The sequence below is a fragment of the Rhinichthys klamathensis genome, unplaced genomic scaffold (assembly GCF_029890125.1).
Source record: "Rhinichthys klamathensis goyatoka isolate OS25496 unplaced genomic scaffold, OSU_Roscu_1.1 h1tg000212l_1, whole genome shotgun sequence".
Classification (NCBI taxonomy): Eukaryota; Metazoa; Chordata; class Actinopteri; order Cypriniformes; family Leuciscidae; genus Rhinichthys; species Rhinichthys klamathensis.
The window spans coordinates 499,040-517,415 of record NW_026606737.1 but is presented as its reverse complement, the minus strand read 5'-3'; positions in this window follow the sequence as shown (position 1 = coordinate 517,415).

Here is an 18,376-nt window from a genome sequence, read left to right as displayed (position 1 = left end):
ATAGCATAGAGATTCAGTGTGGCTGAAAGTTGCATACATTTTTTGTTCCTTACCAGTGCTGAAATTCCCATTCAGGCCGCCACTCAACTGAAGCTCAAAGTCAGCAGTGCCTCAGGCTGAACCCACACTTCATGCTTCAGAGGTCATGGTCACCTTGCACTTAATTCAACTAGGAGAAGATGTCAGGGTAACACTAGTTTTACTTATGATGCCACAGCTGGAGGCAACAACCACTGCCATTATTGTAAAAATGTCAGTGTTGGTAATAAATACTGTAGCTAATGGCCCACAAGGCATCCTCAGACTCTCATACAGTTTTCAATTTACTTTCCACCTCATTTAGAGAACAAATAAACAATAATAATATTCAACTAACTTCTTTGTTGACATCATTGTTAGGCAATAGAGTTAAACAATGCATAATTGAAATAAGCTGTTCCTGAGCAAAAAGCCAAACAGGAAAATATCTCAGGGTTTAATTTGATCAGAATGTATTTGTCCAAATTTGCAACATCAGCTGCATACGTACGTTTTGTATTCATTTGAACGCAAGTGTGGAGAATGCGAGCAAACAAAAGAAAGCCTAATAGAAGTTATTATTAGTGCATCTTTTAACAAATAGCGTGATTTGAACAAAAGCCCAAACCAGCAACATTGATGCTACAGAAATGAATGATGCTTCAAATCATGCGGTTTGTTAAGGAGAAATGTGCAGCTATGTTTCAAAGAGATCAGACTTCAAAATAATATTTCATAAACTTACACTGAAGGAGTGAATGGTGCCATATATGATTCAGAAAATCATAAAAACTTAAGGATGGGTTCTTTTGAATTAGGAAGTAAAAAAAACACATAGCAAACACCCTATAGCACAAGGAATCACGTAGAGACACACTAAAAACCACAAATAACACATTAGCAACCACACAGCAACGCCCTGGCAACCAAACACAACACTTTACCACCGTAAAAAAAGGCTGTTTTTATTATTATGCATTATGCTGAACATCAATATGTTTTATGTGAGCATCCCATATGTAAAGAAGTTTTATGATTACAAGGGCCTTCACTTTTTGAGTTGTGTGCTATATAAACAATTCAACCACATTTTCTGTATCAAAGTCCTGTTAACATTGATAATATATATATTTATCATTGGCCAAGCACTTGAACTTGGTTTCAGTCCCAGTTATTCTGGGGAAAGCCATTCGCCGCAGCAGTAAAGCATTCATCTGCCATTAGGATCCCAGCTCTGTAAATCAATACAGGATGTTGGTGGGTAAAAACCCTCTGCATTTAATTGCACGATACATTTTATTTTTATCTGCGCATATTGTATGGGGTATATTTAACTACACATTGAGTTGATTTTAGATTAATTCATTTTGTGACGAGCAAACTGCGGCTATGAACTCTGTCCAAGAGAAGGAGGAGAACCATGGGAGTAATTGCATGTATGCTGTAATTGAGAAAATGAATAACAACTTGCGGATTCCACAGCCTCTTGGAAGCAGTCGTGCTTACACAAGGCGAAGCATGTAGTTAGCTTTAGTTTTCATGCTAATAAGCTCTGACAATCGTGCACCAAAATGAAACGTACAGATTATATTAAGCATGTGTGGCCACATTTACGATGAAATCGCTAAGAATTATTGGATCAAGAGGATTAAGGGATTATTGATGCAGTAAACATTGTGTTACAGGTTTTAAACAGAAACAATGGGCTTAAGCGATAGTTGGACGGTTGATGCGCTTCAAATTTCAAAAGGAAACGTATGAGGTTTATGCTACAAGAGGAATCACAGAAGAAACTAGAAGGAGAGCGGTATAGATGCAGGTGGAGAGGGTTATTCAGAACAGGACGTGTCTAAGCAGGTCTTATCTGGCTCCACATAATTTCATGGTTGTTTGAAACAAGTGGGCCATGTTCGGCTCAATCATTGGGATTCCTGTTCAAAAAACATTTCTATGATGTGTCGAGAATGGAGTCAAGAAGAACTTGTTGAAATACCAAACTTTAGGTTTTTGCTCTGCTTATTCAAATTTGCCATAACAACGCAAAATCACAACACAATATACAAACCTATTTTGCAAAGCAGTTTCTTTTGCTTTTTGACTTGGTGTTTCTGCATTGTCACACAAAAACAAACATTGAGTCAAACATTTCATTTGTCGATTTGCGCTATAGGGCTACATGAAAATGTGCCAATATTTTACGTATCCCATTTCTAACATATAGAACCACTGTTCACACTTATATTCATTATGTAATATTATAGAAAAATACACCAAAAATATTAGTGTAACCCAGTGAGGGTTATTATTAAGTACCTTAACAGCTATTTACTGATTAAATAGGTATTAATAAGTTTTATGATTCAGATATTATTGTATAGTGTGTTCATTTGATATCTATGTACTGCCCCTTTAAGGGTTACGCTAAACTATAAAGTTTGATTGAGATGTAGATGCTAAAACGTGTTTTTGCCCAGCATGTTTATTCATTTATTGGTGATTGGTTATTTTTGGACTTATCCCCGCCTCTGTTAAAAGAGGGGAACGTCTGATTGGAGAGAGGAGGGAGGAGAGAGTTTTTGCCGATGGAGAGAGAGAGTTCGGGGAGTTGTGAGTTTAAGTAAAATATGAGAGGAAAATAACAGTGTTAAGCTTACATCAAGTGTTGTGAAGACTTTTATTTCTTTGCTTGTGCTTTATACTATGCACAAGAGGTTAAAGTAAGAATTAAGTGTTATCTGAGCCTGCTTCCCAGCGCAGCACGAAGCTTCGTTCATTATTGAGACTGAGGCCGCCGCCGCTGCACATGGGAATTGTCACAGATCACTCGAATAATAGCTTGACTCCGGCGCATGTAGGCAGTTATAGCGTTGTAAAATGCAGGATTTACTTGTACAACAGCTGCTAGCAAAGATATACGCCATGACTGATGATACCCAATCATAGAGCCGAGCGTGAGCCTCTACGTCAACGTTTCTAAAGTCCTCCGTTTTGACCCGTCTACACTAAAACGCCCTCCGGAGATTCAAAACGAAAAACGGGTCGGCAGCGTTTCTAAACTTCCCCGTTTTGGGTCTCCGTTTTTGCCGTTTTAGTGTGGACGGGAGGTGCAAACGTAGCAAAAGGTCTCCGTTTTTAAACGAAAACGCAGTAGTGTGGACGGGGCCTGAGAGTGAGAAAACAGACGGCTAACTGCCGTGTCTGCAAATAGTGTTCTGAGTTTAGTGAACTGCAAAGACTGATTGTTGTGACTGAGTTAAAGCTCCGGGGTCCGGACCAGGCCGCACTCTTATCCCCGCTGACATAGTGGAGAGAACCGCGCCGCCCTGCTACTGACTGCCCGGGAGACAACAGGACGATCAGCCGTTTCTAAAAGGAGGAAAATCGCGGAGTTCATCAGCGTTCAGGTGATCAGTTGATTTATTTTGGCTCATTCGAGTGAAGAGGCCCTTTGCTGTTTTCCAGGCCACAACGCTCCCCAGCAACGTTACAGGCCTGCAACGGGGTGGGTTGTTTTGACTGGTGTGTGTGTGTGTGTGTGGGCCCACGCTTGTAAATTTACTGTTGTTCTGTTATTTTTTTGTGTTTTATACTTTTGTTTGTGGTTTTGATACGAACCAAGTGTACTATGGGATACTGATTTTTCCCCATCACATTTATCTGTATCTGCTGTTATTTCCATGGGTAATTGAATATATTTTAGGGTGAAATTCATTTAATTTACATTAGAGATATATTTACTGAGACTTTGTGAGGTACTCAACAGGTATTTTGAGAGGTATTTATCAAAAGTGATATACACTTCTGTCTTTTGATAAGTCAATCCAGGGTTTATTAATTCACTAGTCATTTATTTGCTCATTTTTCCCTTTCTGTTTAATAAATCCTATTGTTAACTTCTATAAACTTATCTTTTGTGTTGGTTTAGGGCTTTCTCTGTTGGGTTAATTGCCATTAAATATAAGCATATTACTAAAAGAATATAAATATATTTAATCTGAGTACAGTAGTCAACTAGGGTAATAGGAGGGACATTAGTATAAAGTCGAGAGATATTTTCAGAACCTGGGTGCTCCACCCTATTAATGGTCAAGGGTAGGGGGCGCTACATTAGTAATATTGTATTATAAATAAATGTGAACACTGCGAAAAAATATTTTCTTACTTAGTATTTTTGTCATGTTTTCTAGTACAAATATATAAAAAGTCTTAAATCAAGATACATTTATTTGAGAAGCTAATGACAAGATATTAAGGGCCAGATTTACTAAACAGGGAAAATTAGCATGAGAGCATAATTCTAAAAAAAGCGCAGATGGGAGAGATCTACTGACGACGTGCAAATTAAAGAACACAGACACAGCTAGATCATTTTCATAATCTCAATCTACCAAGAGCAGCGCAAATTAGCATCTGGTTTAAGACATGCTTTTTCTGTCCGGTAAATAATGGTGCATTTTGCGTCTGAAAGGGAAGCTCCTACAAATGCAAACGCAATAAGGTCAACCACAAAAATAACCCTGTCCTCATCTTCTCACTCTGTGTCTTTAGTAAAACAGCTGGTTCAAGCTGTTAGTAAATCTGGCCCTTTTTGTCTTGTTTTGTGAAAAAATCTTGTTTTGTGAAAAGAATAATCAAAATTAAGTCAAGTCACCATTATTTATATAGCACTTTATATAATACAGATTGTTTCAAAGCTGCTGTACAAGTATAATGATTCAATGATGCAAACGGAAAGTCAACGTATTCTACTTAGCCGAACCCTAACATAACAATCTACTACAGTCTTCTAATAACAGTTAGTTGACATGTAGTTGCAAAGTTACTTTTAGTAAGTACAATGTCTAGTGGACCATCGAAATAAAGTGTAACTAGGGATGCACGATATAGGATTTTGGCCGATATTCTATATGCCGATATTTTCAAACTAATTTTGCCCGATGCCGATGCCGATACCGATATCGATATATTTGTATTTTTTTTTAGTGCAAAAAAAACTTATTAAAGCTTCTATTAATGTTCTCAGTCAAGAGCAGTGAGTGATTTCCTCTGTGTTTTGTTGTTTTATTAACATTAACGGGATAGTTCTCCCAAAAATTTAAATTGTCATCATTTACTCTCTCAAGTTTCTTTCTTCTGTTGAAATTATAAAAGTTATTTGGAAGAATGTGGCTAACCAAACTGTTGCTGTACTCCAGTGACTTCCATAGTATATTTAAGCACAAGAAAGAAATGAATCCAGGTTTGAAACAACATTAGATAGACAGAATTTTTATTTCTGGGTGCAGTATCTCTTTAAAGACAAGCGGCAGAATATTATTACTGTCTCTTTAAGAACTGCACGCGAGTAACGCGACGCATCTAATATACACGCATTTGACAAGCAGATTTTCTCTGTTTGCTTTCACTTTAGACATAACCAACTTTGTTTATGTAAACCTTGTGTGTATTTGACAGTATCAGCGCAATAAGACTCGAAAGATTAGTCCAGTATGCAGGCGCTGTGACAGGCTTTTAGTTCCTGTGAGCGTCGCGTGTACGCGCTCAGAAAAGCGGATGTTAGAACAGCGCATCAGCACGTGAATGACATGTTTACCTAGCAAGACTTTGACGCACATGCAAACAATGAACTTTTGTGAATTGCAGTGTCCCGTGAGTGTAACTCTACCTCTGCGTTTACATGTGATGTGAATGTACATCGCGTTGTACAGTATGTTGAGATGAAGGCGCCAGAATTGAACTGATAGAATGCACAATACTATGATTTTTCTTCAAAAGCAGATCGTGGAGACATTTTAATCGTCCACGATCAAAAACCGTGAGACGCACACCCCTAGTTGGAAGTTTAAGTTGCTGGCGCTCATGCTTCGTTCACGGTCGTCACGTGCGCATAGGAAACACGCCACCCTATCGGCAAGACTCATCGGCAGAAATATTCATATCGGCCGATGATGGTCATTTTAAGCTTTTATCGGCCGATACCGATGTTGTCCCGATATCATCGTGCATCCCTAAGTGTAACTGAAAAAGGTCTGTCAGTGAGCCGGGAAAAATTATATCAATTCAAAGAAAAAAACAAGATTATTTTTCTCACCCCACACTGAGATATATATTTACTTTTCAGAACACAATAATAACTTAATTTCTTAAGTCATTTTGCATCTCAAGTAAAATGTATCTTTATTGAAGAACATTTAGATATTTTTACTGGAAAACTAGAAAATCTTTTTTTTGCAGTGAATATTTCTAAGCATTTCTAACTATATTCCTTTGTGACTAATTAATCCCGACTCTTGGACAGCACACTCCCAAGTGTCTTCTTTCAGAAGAGACCACAATTGTGCCTGCAGTACAAAGCATTCGTGAGCTGCAACCATTTCAGTTTGGGTATGTCATTTCTGGTGCTGGAGTTCAAAAGGGGGTTCAGACAAACAGGTTGAACTGTTGTAAATGGATCACAGCCACAGGATAGCAGTACACTGGTATTGAACTGCCATCGGTGTTAAATAACTTACAGTAGAGATGCCACAAGAAGTTCAGCTGTTTTTACAACAGTGTAGCTTTACCAAATATTTTCCAACAAGAATGTTGCATGTCTTTTTTATTGCATTGTATTGTACGCGCAAATCTACAGCTGACGTAATAATCAAAATCACTGTCCTAAACTCTCTCAAATAAAGCATTGAGAAGTCTGAGAAAGACTTCTTCCTCATTTAAAATCGATTGAATGTGTAAATTGGCAAGAAAAAACGCCTCCAAATGATAAACTTTAACTCTATGATGGTTAAACTTAGCAGTTAATCGAATCACATGCGTGCTCAACCGTGGGGCCTGGTCCGTACGGATCAACCTTAATAATTAATGAACACACTTATCATCATGATTGTCATCTTACCAGAAATGGAGAAAAATTCTACTCCAGTAAGTAAATGTGTCCCTGTTCCCAAATTGTTTTACCACGCATGCCCACCAGTTATGTGCACCCATGATTATGAAGAACCGTTGGTGCAATGGAAAGTTTACACGAATGTCAAAGGTTCTTCATGGAACTATCAATGCCAGAACCTTTACTTTTAAGAGTGTGATGTAAAATGATGAATTATATAATAGTTATACACTGAACAAATTGCCCCCTTCAGTAGTTTAAACGTAGTTAACTACTGTGTAAATAGATTGACTGTAGTGGTAAGTTATGGTTTCAAAGTATCTTCTCCAACACTGACTGGCTGCCATGTATACGAAACTTGTCATATCTCATCTCATCTCCACAGAGTTAATTTTACACATTTCAGAATCCTCGAAAGACTTCCAGACCCTAGAGACAAACAGCCACTGCTGAGAATTATGCACTGGTTAGGAGCAGATTAAAACATCACAGCTGAAGTCTCCAGATAAACATCACTCCAAACCTCACGGAGACATATTCTTGGTAAACACCCAAAGGGATCCATCAACACTGAACTTGCAAAACCAGCCCAGCCTGAGAAACCACCAAAGGTTATTTACAGAGTGCTAAAAAAAAAAAAAGTATTTTTCTCAATCCCCGTTGTTATGCCTCTCAGTTTGAATCATTGTTGCGGTCTCCAGTTGACGCATGATAACTGCTCTTCTGAGAACTAACCCTTTGACCTTATATGCTGAAGTCCCAAGGCCTTGAATGTTATGTGGGCAACCGTTTTATCAAAAGTACGATTCAAATCCCCTGTTATGCTGAGAAATATTTTTGGAAGTGGTCAAACTACTGTCCTGAGAACTCAAGGTTATTCACTGTTCTCAAGACATTGCAACAAATTTGTTGGATCAGTCAACAGGAGTGGAGATTGAAAATAGGCTAGTCATTTCCTCTCCCATTCCTCTTCCTCTCCTGTGACCTTAAACAACAAAATAAATCCACGAGGATTTATTCCTGACAAAACCGGGATGATATACGGTCGATTGATGAGCTAGTGATATTTATAGGATTGTTATCTCCAATCCAGCTCTTGAACTGCATGAGGATTTTCATCTCTGTCAATGTGTTTATAAGCTGAGCTTTCCAAGACTGATGGATCGAATTAGATTTGTTGTGTATGTCTCGAAACATTCTTGCGTTCAGTAATGTAATATAAATAAACCCGACCTTGACCGTGCAGAGGGGCGAAAAAACAGCCGCTGTAATGTCTTAAGTCAGCTACAGATTACACAAAACATAAATTTGTTTCAAGCCACGAGTTTAGCTTTTACAGTACCTGCAGTCGGATTAGAGAGTGAAAATCACAGCCGCCCCAGGCACAGCTCTATAAACTCGACTCATAAAACACACAGCAGACTAATAATGGAGGCATGAGTGGGGTTTGCCCTCCACTCTGCACCATTTAAGTAATATACAACATGTCAAGGACTGACTTAAATCACGTCATGTAGAAAAGACAAAGAAAAAACTGAACCAATGTGAAGTGTACAGTGAAAATCAGCATATAAAATGTTGGTTTTATAAAAGGTTTTGAAAATAAATTGCAACACATTTATAATGTAAAATCGATGAGAAATATTTCATTTTTAATTCAGGCTTTTGGACCCCGCCTTTACATAAAACCTCCCCTGTTGATTCGAAAGGTCATTATTTTATGCATCCTATGTGGGTTACATTGCCATGTAAGAAACAAAGAAAGAAGCATTAGATGAAAAACTTTTTTTTTTTTTTTTTGCATGGCATGTGTATAATTATGAGGCCTATAACTCATGTGCATATAGTGCTTCATTGTCCATAATAATGTTCTTATTGGCTATGGTTGAACATCATGCAAACATGGTATGTGAAAGACAACACTATAAGCACTCATAGAAACTACTGCAAACTCTACACTGCTTAAAAATACTCAAATAGACTGCCAGACAGCACATGAAACCAGGCCAACAGAACACAAATGCATATGTATTAAATCATGCAGCAAACCTTAAAGGAGTAGTTCACTTTAAAATGAAAATTATCCCATGATTTACTCACCCTCAAGCCATCCAAGGTGTATATGACTTTCTTCTTTCAGACGAATACAATCGGAGTTATATTAATAAACACCTTGACGCTTCCGAGCTTTATAATGACAGTGGATTGCAACCATCAGTTTGAAGCTCAAAAAAGTGCATCCATCCATCATAAAAGTGCTCGGCTCCGGGGGGTTAATAAAGGCCTTCTGAAGCAAAGCGATGAGTTTGTGTAAGAAAAATATTCATATTTAACGTAGTGTGTCATGGCGTAGCATAAATATCAGCAGTATGACGCATTACTCGCAGAAGTTGCGCTTTAGACTTAAGTTGAATCAGTATGTTCGTTTGGCCGAAAGCTAGTTATGGAGCCGTGTGGAGTTGACTTTTATGATGGATGGATGCACTTTTTTGAGCTTCAAACTGATGGTTGCAATCCACTGCCATTATAAAGCTCGGAAGCGTGAGGGTGTTTATTAATATAACTCCGATTGTCTTCGTCTGAGAGAAGAAAGCCATATACACCTAGGATGGCTTGAGAGTGAGTAAATCATGGGGCAATTTTCATTTTAAAGTGAACTACTCCTTTAATAAAATTTGTGGTAAGAAATGGTCTTTATGTTTGAGCTAGAGTATAAATGGTAATATACATACATATTATATATATATATATATATGAAAAGCATTTCTTACCAATCATAAGCATGAATACACACACATATGCATGCATATTTTCATGCATGAGCTTCTCGAATAAGTACCATTCCAGAACACTGTTCATGAGGCACGTGGTTTTGAGGGGTCAGCAGAGTTCAGCAGGTCATGCCAGTGTGAGAAAAACGGGCGTTGAGTATTGATCTCATCCCTGCAGCTATGTGGTTTTGTCAATAAGCTGCGTCTGAGATACATCCTGTCCAACCCAACCCTCTGTCATATTAATACAGCCCACTGTTCCAAATCAAATCAGCTGCTCTTCATTACAGCTGATGCATGTCACTGTTTTGATTTTGAAATACTTACTCATATGCAAGTGAGTCATTTAACGGTTGATTTCCTGAAAAGTTCTGCTTTGTTTGTTGGAGCGGCAAATTGTGGCACAACCAATGGTGTGAGTTTAGGGCAGGCTACCTGCTTGGCTGACCAATGGAAATTCGAACACTAAAGCTTTGTGAAATCCTTCAGGCTTTATGCTTGGACCTTTAAGATTGCACCCAGAATCCAAAATTAACTTTTTATAACTGTCAATGATGGGTTAACTGAGACATTTTTTTCAGTTATGTACATATTTCTTCCCAGCCATGAAATTTAGCATTTTTTGCATGAACAGCATTTATCACATAAAATTTTTTTTACAGCATTTATTAATCTTGGTTAATGCTACTTTATACATTATTGTTCATTCATTTTCATTCATAATACATTACCTTGAATAATGTATTATGACTTGTAACGAACGATATTCAATGTTTGTGATAGTTTGATTTTTTTTATTTAGTAACATCAACCGAGATTAAGTATTGTTCAATGTTCATTCATGACAACTTAACATTAACTAATGTTAACGAATTGAACTTTGTTACAGTTCTTCTTTAGCAAATGTCTTTCACTTGTTCACATCAGTTACTTCACTGAAGGTCAGACTACTGTTCTTACAATTCATCTCAAACCAGCCATCTGACATGTATCTAGCCAATTTATCCTCTCATTTGGCGCTTTGGCGAGTGTTCATTTTGGACCTTGGCTGCACCTATTCTGTCTGCAAGCATTACCATTTCCTAATGGGCGATTTGTGAAAGTGGTGAGTCACTGCGTGTCAATTATCCAGCAAAAACCAGGATCTTATCAACATTACATCATGAAAACGATATTGAGGAAAATGGCTGGTAAAAAAAAAAAAGAAATATCCCCACTGACACGTCAAAGAGGGACAGGGTGTCGTTTATGAGAAATCAAGGCGATCCATTAAAATTCCATTCGAGTGATGTATTCCACGTGTCAATTGTAAGTTATCTGCCAATTCAAGCACGACAGGAAACATGCATACTGGGAGGAGATAACATCATCTTTTTTACCACCAATGAATGGTTGACCAGAGAAAACAAACTGTAAGGTGCTGTGGAAACTGGTTAAAATCCACTTGTCAAGTTTTAGAGTAATTGGAACACATTCCTTTCCCGTTTATACACGTTTACATGTTCATTTAAACTCAGTTTGTGTATTCATTCACGCTCTCCTCCTGCACACACATCCAATCATCTTCTGCAGGCTGACAGGTGGAAAGTGACACATGGCTTTTTCACGAGACACACACACACACACACACTGATGATTTCCACTTTCCGAGACAGAACCTGCTTAATTCTGGGACTATATGGACACCTTCAAGCAAATCGCTACTTCTAGGATTAGAACAAGTGCTTTACAGTCATCGAGTTGGGTTGTTTTTTAGCATGGTTGTCTTCACAAGGATTTTCCCTGCAAGGACATTCTTCATTCCGAATACACAGTCTGGTATTTGTTTTGACTCATCTCACAGATTCACTCCCAGTGTCTGTAGCTCATGAAAATAGCTAAGGTGCAGTGGGAGTGAAAAACCTTGAGCAAAGGGCTAGTTGGGTCTGATGCGTGTTATCTACGTACTTATAAACATGTTGATCTTACTCACTGTGTGATGCGTGCAACATAGACAGTCAGGATAGACGCCATATTTGACAGTAGTCCATTTAATTGGCTGTACTGTTGTACATAAATCATTCCAACAACAAATCTCCAAATGGACAAAACCTTCAGAAAGTCACTGGTTTTAAAAATCAGACATGACTTAAGACAAAGTCTGCAGTGCCACCCATGGAAGGGATTATATGCATGCCCCTCACAGCCTTGTTAAATTAAATACACCATCTAGCCCAACAAGCGAAGGTCCATTGGGATACCATGCGATCTTTTCAAGATTCATAGCTAAAGAATATTTCACAACCCTCTTTAGGTTAAAGGTACATAGTGTCATTCCTGCACCATTAGCATCACCAGACAGAATTGCAGAAAGAATGACTATTTTCAATCAGGTCACTTATTGGTCAAACAAACAGGTAATCCAATTGGGTCAAGCAACAATGTTGGTTTTAAATGTTTTGGGGTTGTTAACTTACAAATGGCATACAGTAGGTTTTGCACATTAAACTGGTTTCAATGATAGGTTTTTTATTTTTTTTTACATTATGAACATTTAATGAAAACATTTACATTTTTCACCTTTGAAGGAGGTGAGATGAATCCTGGTTGACATGCTTTTGCAGAGGCTCAATAAGAAGATAAATTACTGCCACATGCGGGCAAAAAAATGAAGTTATCCGTAGTGATTTCATGTGCATGATTAATATGACTCATCTTTGACCTACAATACGTAACTCTCTTTTAAAATAGCAAACCTTCAGTTCAAACTAAATATAAATGGTCAAAACAAACAAATCCGGTATTGTAGCTATTTTTTTTCCTATCCGGAAAGTTCCACATTAATTCCCACACAGGGACTTTCCAGTTGTTGTTCACTTCCTCCAACTAACTAGGAGGCTGTGTTTCAGTACAGCTCACCTTTTCACAAATTAAGAAACTGGTCTGTCTTCATGTCAATTTGAGGAAAATCTGATGCCCCGCAGCAATTATCGGATTCTTCCTTCGTCACACTTGAGAATTCCCCTCCTGGTCAGTGGTTTTTCCTTTTCAAGTTCATGCCAGGCAACAGTGATTCAGATGACACCCGGGAAGGATGGGGACTTTTCCAGCTCCGTTCACCCTCATGAAAAGACCAGCCACCCTGGGCTTATCAGACAAATGCCCAACCTGAAGAACATGGTACAATAACAAAGGAACTTGGCAGGAAGGCCACTGAGAATTGTATTCCGTGTTCAATCTCTTTGCATGAACGGAATTATTGCATTCAGTCTTGCCATTCGATTTTTTAATTCAGTTGCTAGTGAAAATAAACTAAATATATCTGCAAGAAGCATTTACAAAATCCAGCTGCAGGAAGTGGAAGCTATTGAATAGAAGTTGAAATGAACTCACTGACTTCAGTGTTCATAATTGAAAAATCAAATATCCCATTTTATTTGTTTATGATGTCTCACTATAGAAGAATTTATCAACATTCTATCTTTATACCCAATAGGACCAAGGGCACCGGAGTAGCACACTCACAAAATCAGTCTTTGACTGGTATTAAAATATGTAGCTCTGCTTACATTCAAATCATACGTATGATACAGGAAAATATGTTAGTTTCAGCACCTGATGTTATAGACTAGACGGATTTCAGAAAAATGGCCTTCTATAAGAAGTGAGGAGCATTTATGGGTACAAGTCGGGAACCGGCCTACTTTACATATTTCAAGGGTGCTGAGTCACAAAAAACTGGTACCCAAGCGAAATTTTGAGTTTTTTACCTTCTAATTTGCATATCAAAATGGCCGCCAAATTGCCTATCTTGCTCAGTCGTTGGACCATTTTCCCCTAGTTTTTTTGTAAGTAGGCAATCAAGATGAGGAAATTAAGTTTCTAGATCGATAGTCAAGGGTCAGAGCAAAGATATAATGGAGGCAACTCATGATTGGCCACTCTCTAGCAACCAGACAGAGTACCCTAGCAACCATTTTGCAAAACCTATATCTCTGCATCAGAACATCGTATAGAGATGGGGGTTGGTTTATATCATTCACACTGACAAGCAGCCTTTGGAGTTTCATGATTGGCAGCTGTTAAGCCACTCCCTAGCAACCAAACAGAGTACCATAGCAACCATTTTGCAAGACCTATATCTCTGCATCAGAACATCATATAGAGATAGGGGTTGGGTTATATCATTCATACTGACAAGCAGCCTTTGGTGTTTCATGATTAGCCACTCCCTAGCAACCAAACAGAGTACCCTAGCAACCATTTTGCAAGACCTATATCTCTGCATCAGAACATCGTATAGAGTTGGGGGTTGGTTTATATCATTCACACTGACAAGCAGCCTTTGGAGATTCATCATTGGCAGCTTCCAAGCCACTCCCTAGCAACCAAACAGAGTACCCTAGCAACCATTTTGCAAGACCTATATCTCTGCATCAGAACATCATATAGAGATAGGGGTTGGTTTATATAATTCACACTGAAATGCAGCCTTTGGCATTTCATGATTATCCACTCCCTAGCAACCAAACAGAGTACCCTAGCAACCATTTTGCAAGACCTACACTCACCTAAAGGATTATTAGGAACACCATACTAATACTGTGTTTGACCCCCTTTCGCCTTCAGAACTGCCTTAATTCTACGTGGCATTGATTCAACAAGGTGCTTAAAGCATTCTTTAGAAATGTTGGCCCATATTGATAGGATAGCATCTTGCAGTTGATGGAGACTTGTGGAATGCACATCCAGGGCACAAAGCTCCCGTTCCACCACATCCCAAAGATGCTCTATTGGGTTGAGATCTGGTGACTGTGGGGGCCATTTTAGTACAGTGAACTCATTGTCATGTTCAAGAAACCCATTTGAAATGGTTCGAGCTTTGTGACATGGTGCATTATCCTGCTGGAAGTAGCCATCAGAGGATGGGTACATGGTGGCGATAAAGGGATGGACATGGTCAGAAACAATGCTCTGGTAGGCCGTGGCATTTAAACGATGCCCAATTGGCACTAAGGGGCCTAAAGTGTGCCAAGAAAACATCCCCCACACCATTACACCACCACCACCAGCCTGCACAGTGGTAACAAGGCATGATGGATCCATGTTCTCATTCTGTTTACGCCAAATTCTGACTCTACCATCTGAATGTCTCAACAGAAATCGAGACTCATCAGACCAGGCAACATTTTTCCAGTCTTCAACTGTCCAATTTTGGTGAGCTCTTGCAAATTGTAGCCTCTTTTTCCTATTTGTAGTGGAGATGAGTGGTACCCGGTGGGGTCTTCTGCTGTTGTAGCCCATCCGCCTCAAGGTTGTGCGTGTTGTGGCTTCACAAATGCTTTGCTGCACACCTCGGTTGTAACGAGTGGTTATTTCAGTCAAAGTTGCTCTTCTATCAGCTTGAATCAGTCGGCCCATTCTCCTCTGACCTCTAGCATCAACAAGGCATTTTCGCCCACAGGACTGCCGCATACTGGATGTTTTTCCCTTTTCACACCATTCTTTGTAAACCCTAGAAATGGTTGTGCGTGAAAATCCCAGTAACTGAGCAGATTGTGAAATACTCAGACCGGCCCGTCTGGCACCAACAACCATGCCACGCTCAAAATTGCTTAAATCACCTTTCTTTCCCATTCTGACATTCAGTTTGGAGTTCAGGAGATTGTCTTGACCAGGACCACACCCCTAAATGCATTGAAGCAACTGCCATGTGATTGGTTGATTAGATAATTGCATTAATGAGAAATTAGCCTTTCGCCGAGCCCCGCCCCCCTTAGTTACTGTTGCTACGTCCGACAAACAAATGGTCAAACACGACCAGCGCGACAGATTGCCATGACGCGAAGAGGTATACCCGTGCGTGTCAGTGACCTTTTTTGGAGCAATACCTCCGCGATATCCTCCAGATCGAGGCAAAAGGGGTTACAGTATGCAGTGAAGGGATATATTCAAAATAAAAAAATAAAATAAAAAGGCTATAATGCTTATAATGCTTAACGACCTGTACCTCAAATGCAACCAGCACGGCCTTGAAGAAGATTTTATAAGCTGGTTCAGTGGCCAATTGTTTGGAGTTAGAAATATATAACTCGCGCTGCATATTTAACTTAGTAATTTTGCCTCAGATACAGGATTATACATTCGCTTTAACAAGCAGGTTGTTCATTACCACGACAACCACTTGCGTGTCATGCTGAATGTGATTTTTGTGTTTAAAAAGTAACTAACGTTATACATAAGAGACGGAAAGATGCAGATAACCATACATTATTTAAGGTTATTTCTATTTGTTACGATATTGATATATGAACTGATGTTGTCAAGTAAGCTTCATGCTTTCCCCGTTGCAAACTTGCTCTCCTCTAAACTGTAGTCTACAGGTGCTGCACTGCTAGTTGACTGCTGCTCATTTCCCCCCGAAAATATCATGTTAACAACAACCCTTTAGAAAACGTAATTCCTTCGTGGATCCTCTTGATCTGCTTTCTCCATGTTTCTTTGACTAATCTCAGTGTCTCAGTCTCACACAAACTGCACGCGAGTTAACCATGTTCGACACATTTAACAGGGAGTGGGGCCGTCCACACTGTTTTATCTATTGTCGGCTTTGGAAACGGAAAGAACACAACTCCTCCAGACAATCTCTCGGAGTACCTAGTGTCCGATTTACAAACGCTGTGGGCGCACCGCTTCACCATCTTGCTTGGAGTCAATGTTTGACGGACCTGCTAACATAGTAACGGTTGCTATGATGTGTGATTGGACAATGGCCGTTTTGGGGGAGGGGCCGGCGAGAGGTCAATTGAACAGGTGTTCCTAATAATCCTTTAGGTGAGTGTATATCTCTGCATCAGAACATCATAGAGAAATGGGGGTTGGCTCTTTTGACTCATGCTAGCAAAGAGGACTTCCAACATGCTACACATGCTAGCTGTGAATAGCTACATGCTATTAGTGATTAGGTAAGTGCTAAATCATGCCTAGAACATGCTAAGAACTCTATAAAAACTCCATAGTAACCATCTGTGACAACTACCAACCACCTGGTAACACCATAGCAACCACCCATAACACCCTAGCAACCACCCATAACACCCTAGCAACCACCCAGAATGCCTTAGCAACCGCCTAGCAACACCTTAGCAACCACCCAGAACACCCTGGGAACACCATATCAACCACCCAGAACACCCTAGCAACATGCTAGCAACCACCCAGAATACCCTAGCAACCACCCAGAATACCCTAGCAACTGCCTATCAACACCATAGCAACCACCTAGAACACCCTAGCAACTGCCTAGTAACGCCCTAGCAACCACCCAGAATACCCTAGAAACCGCCTAGAAACACCATAGCAACCACCCAGAACACCCTAGCAACCGCCTAGCAACCACCTGAACAACATGAATAAGCCATATCTCAGCACCAGAACATCGTACAGACATGTTTGTTGGCTCGTATGCAATTTTGCCACTGCAAGCACCACTTCACATTTTCTTCAGGAAATGTACAGTCTAGGGAATGCTTTGTTTGCATAAAAAAATGAAATCTCAGACAACTTGCAATGGTGTTTTTCTTAGTTATTATGTAATATGGAATACATCACATATCATATATACACTGGGAACATTTAAGAGTGATATTGATTGAATATTTATGTCGGCCTTAAAAAATGACACAAATAATGCCTAATTTCACCTTAAAAGTTGGTATTTTGCATATATACATAAAAAAGACAGTGATCCTCCATTATATCTTTGCTCTGACCCTTGACTATCGATCTAGAAACTTAATTTCCTCATCTTGATTGCCTACTTACAAAAAAACTAGTGGAAAATGGTCCAACGACTGAGCAAGATAGGCAATTTGGCGGCCATTTTGATATGCAAATTAGAAGGTCAAAAACTCACAATTTCGCTTGGGTACCAGTTTTTTTGGATTCAGCACCCTTGAAATATGTAAAGTAGGCCGGTTCCCGACTTGTACCCACAAATGCTCCTCACTTTCACTTTTTGGGTACATCCCATCTAGACTATTATTCCAGACAGGTAAAAGAGCCTTTTTGCCACACAATAAAACACGAAAACCTAAAAGAGCTTGTCCAGAGATGAACTTTATATTTTGTTTTCTGGATGTAGTCTGCAATAAAAAAAATACATGCTCATTTGTGGTCATGAATTTAGCAAAAAGAATGAACGTCACACAGATTAGCACTTTTAAGAGAGCAAAATTATATTTATGTTGTGAAGTAGTCATTTAATCCATCCTTGACAACTTTGTTTAAATGATTGGTCACTTTATATTAGGGTCCAAATCTCACTATTAATTAACTTAACCATGACTTTTGCCTCAAACTCCTAACTACTGCTTATTAATAGTTAGTAAGTTATTTGTTAAAATAAGGTATTGGGTAGGATTAAGGGATTGAGGGAATAAGGCATTAATATGTGCTTTATAAGTACTAATAAATAGCCAATATCCTAGTAATATGCAAGCTTATAAGCAACTAGTTAATATTGAGAATTGATTCCTAAACTGAAGTGTTACTAAATTATTATTATTTTACTTTTTTTTTCTAATTTGTAATAATTTTCTATCTCAATGATAATTTTGAATTTTGACATGTCAGATATGACCTCTATTACAAACTCATTCTCCAGACTAATTATTAATAATACAAATTTAAAGAAATATTTATGCAAATGTGGATTGATATTGTT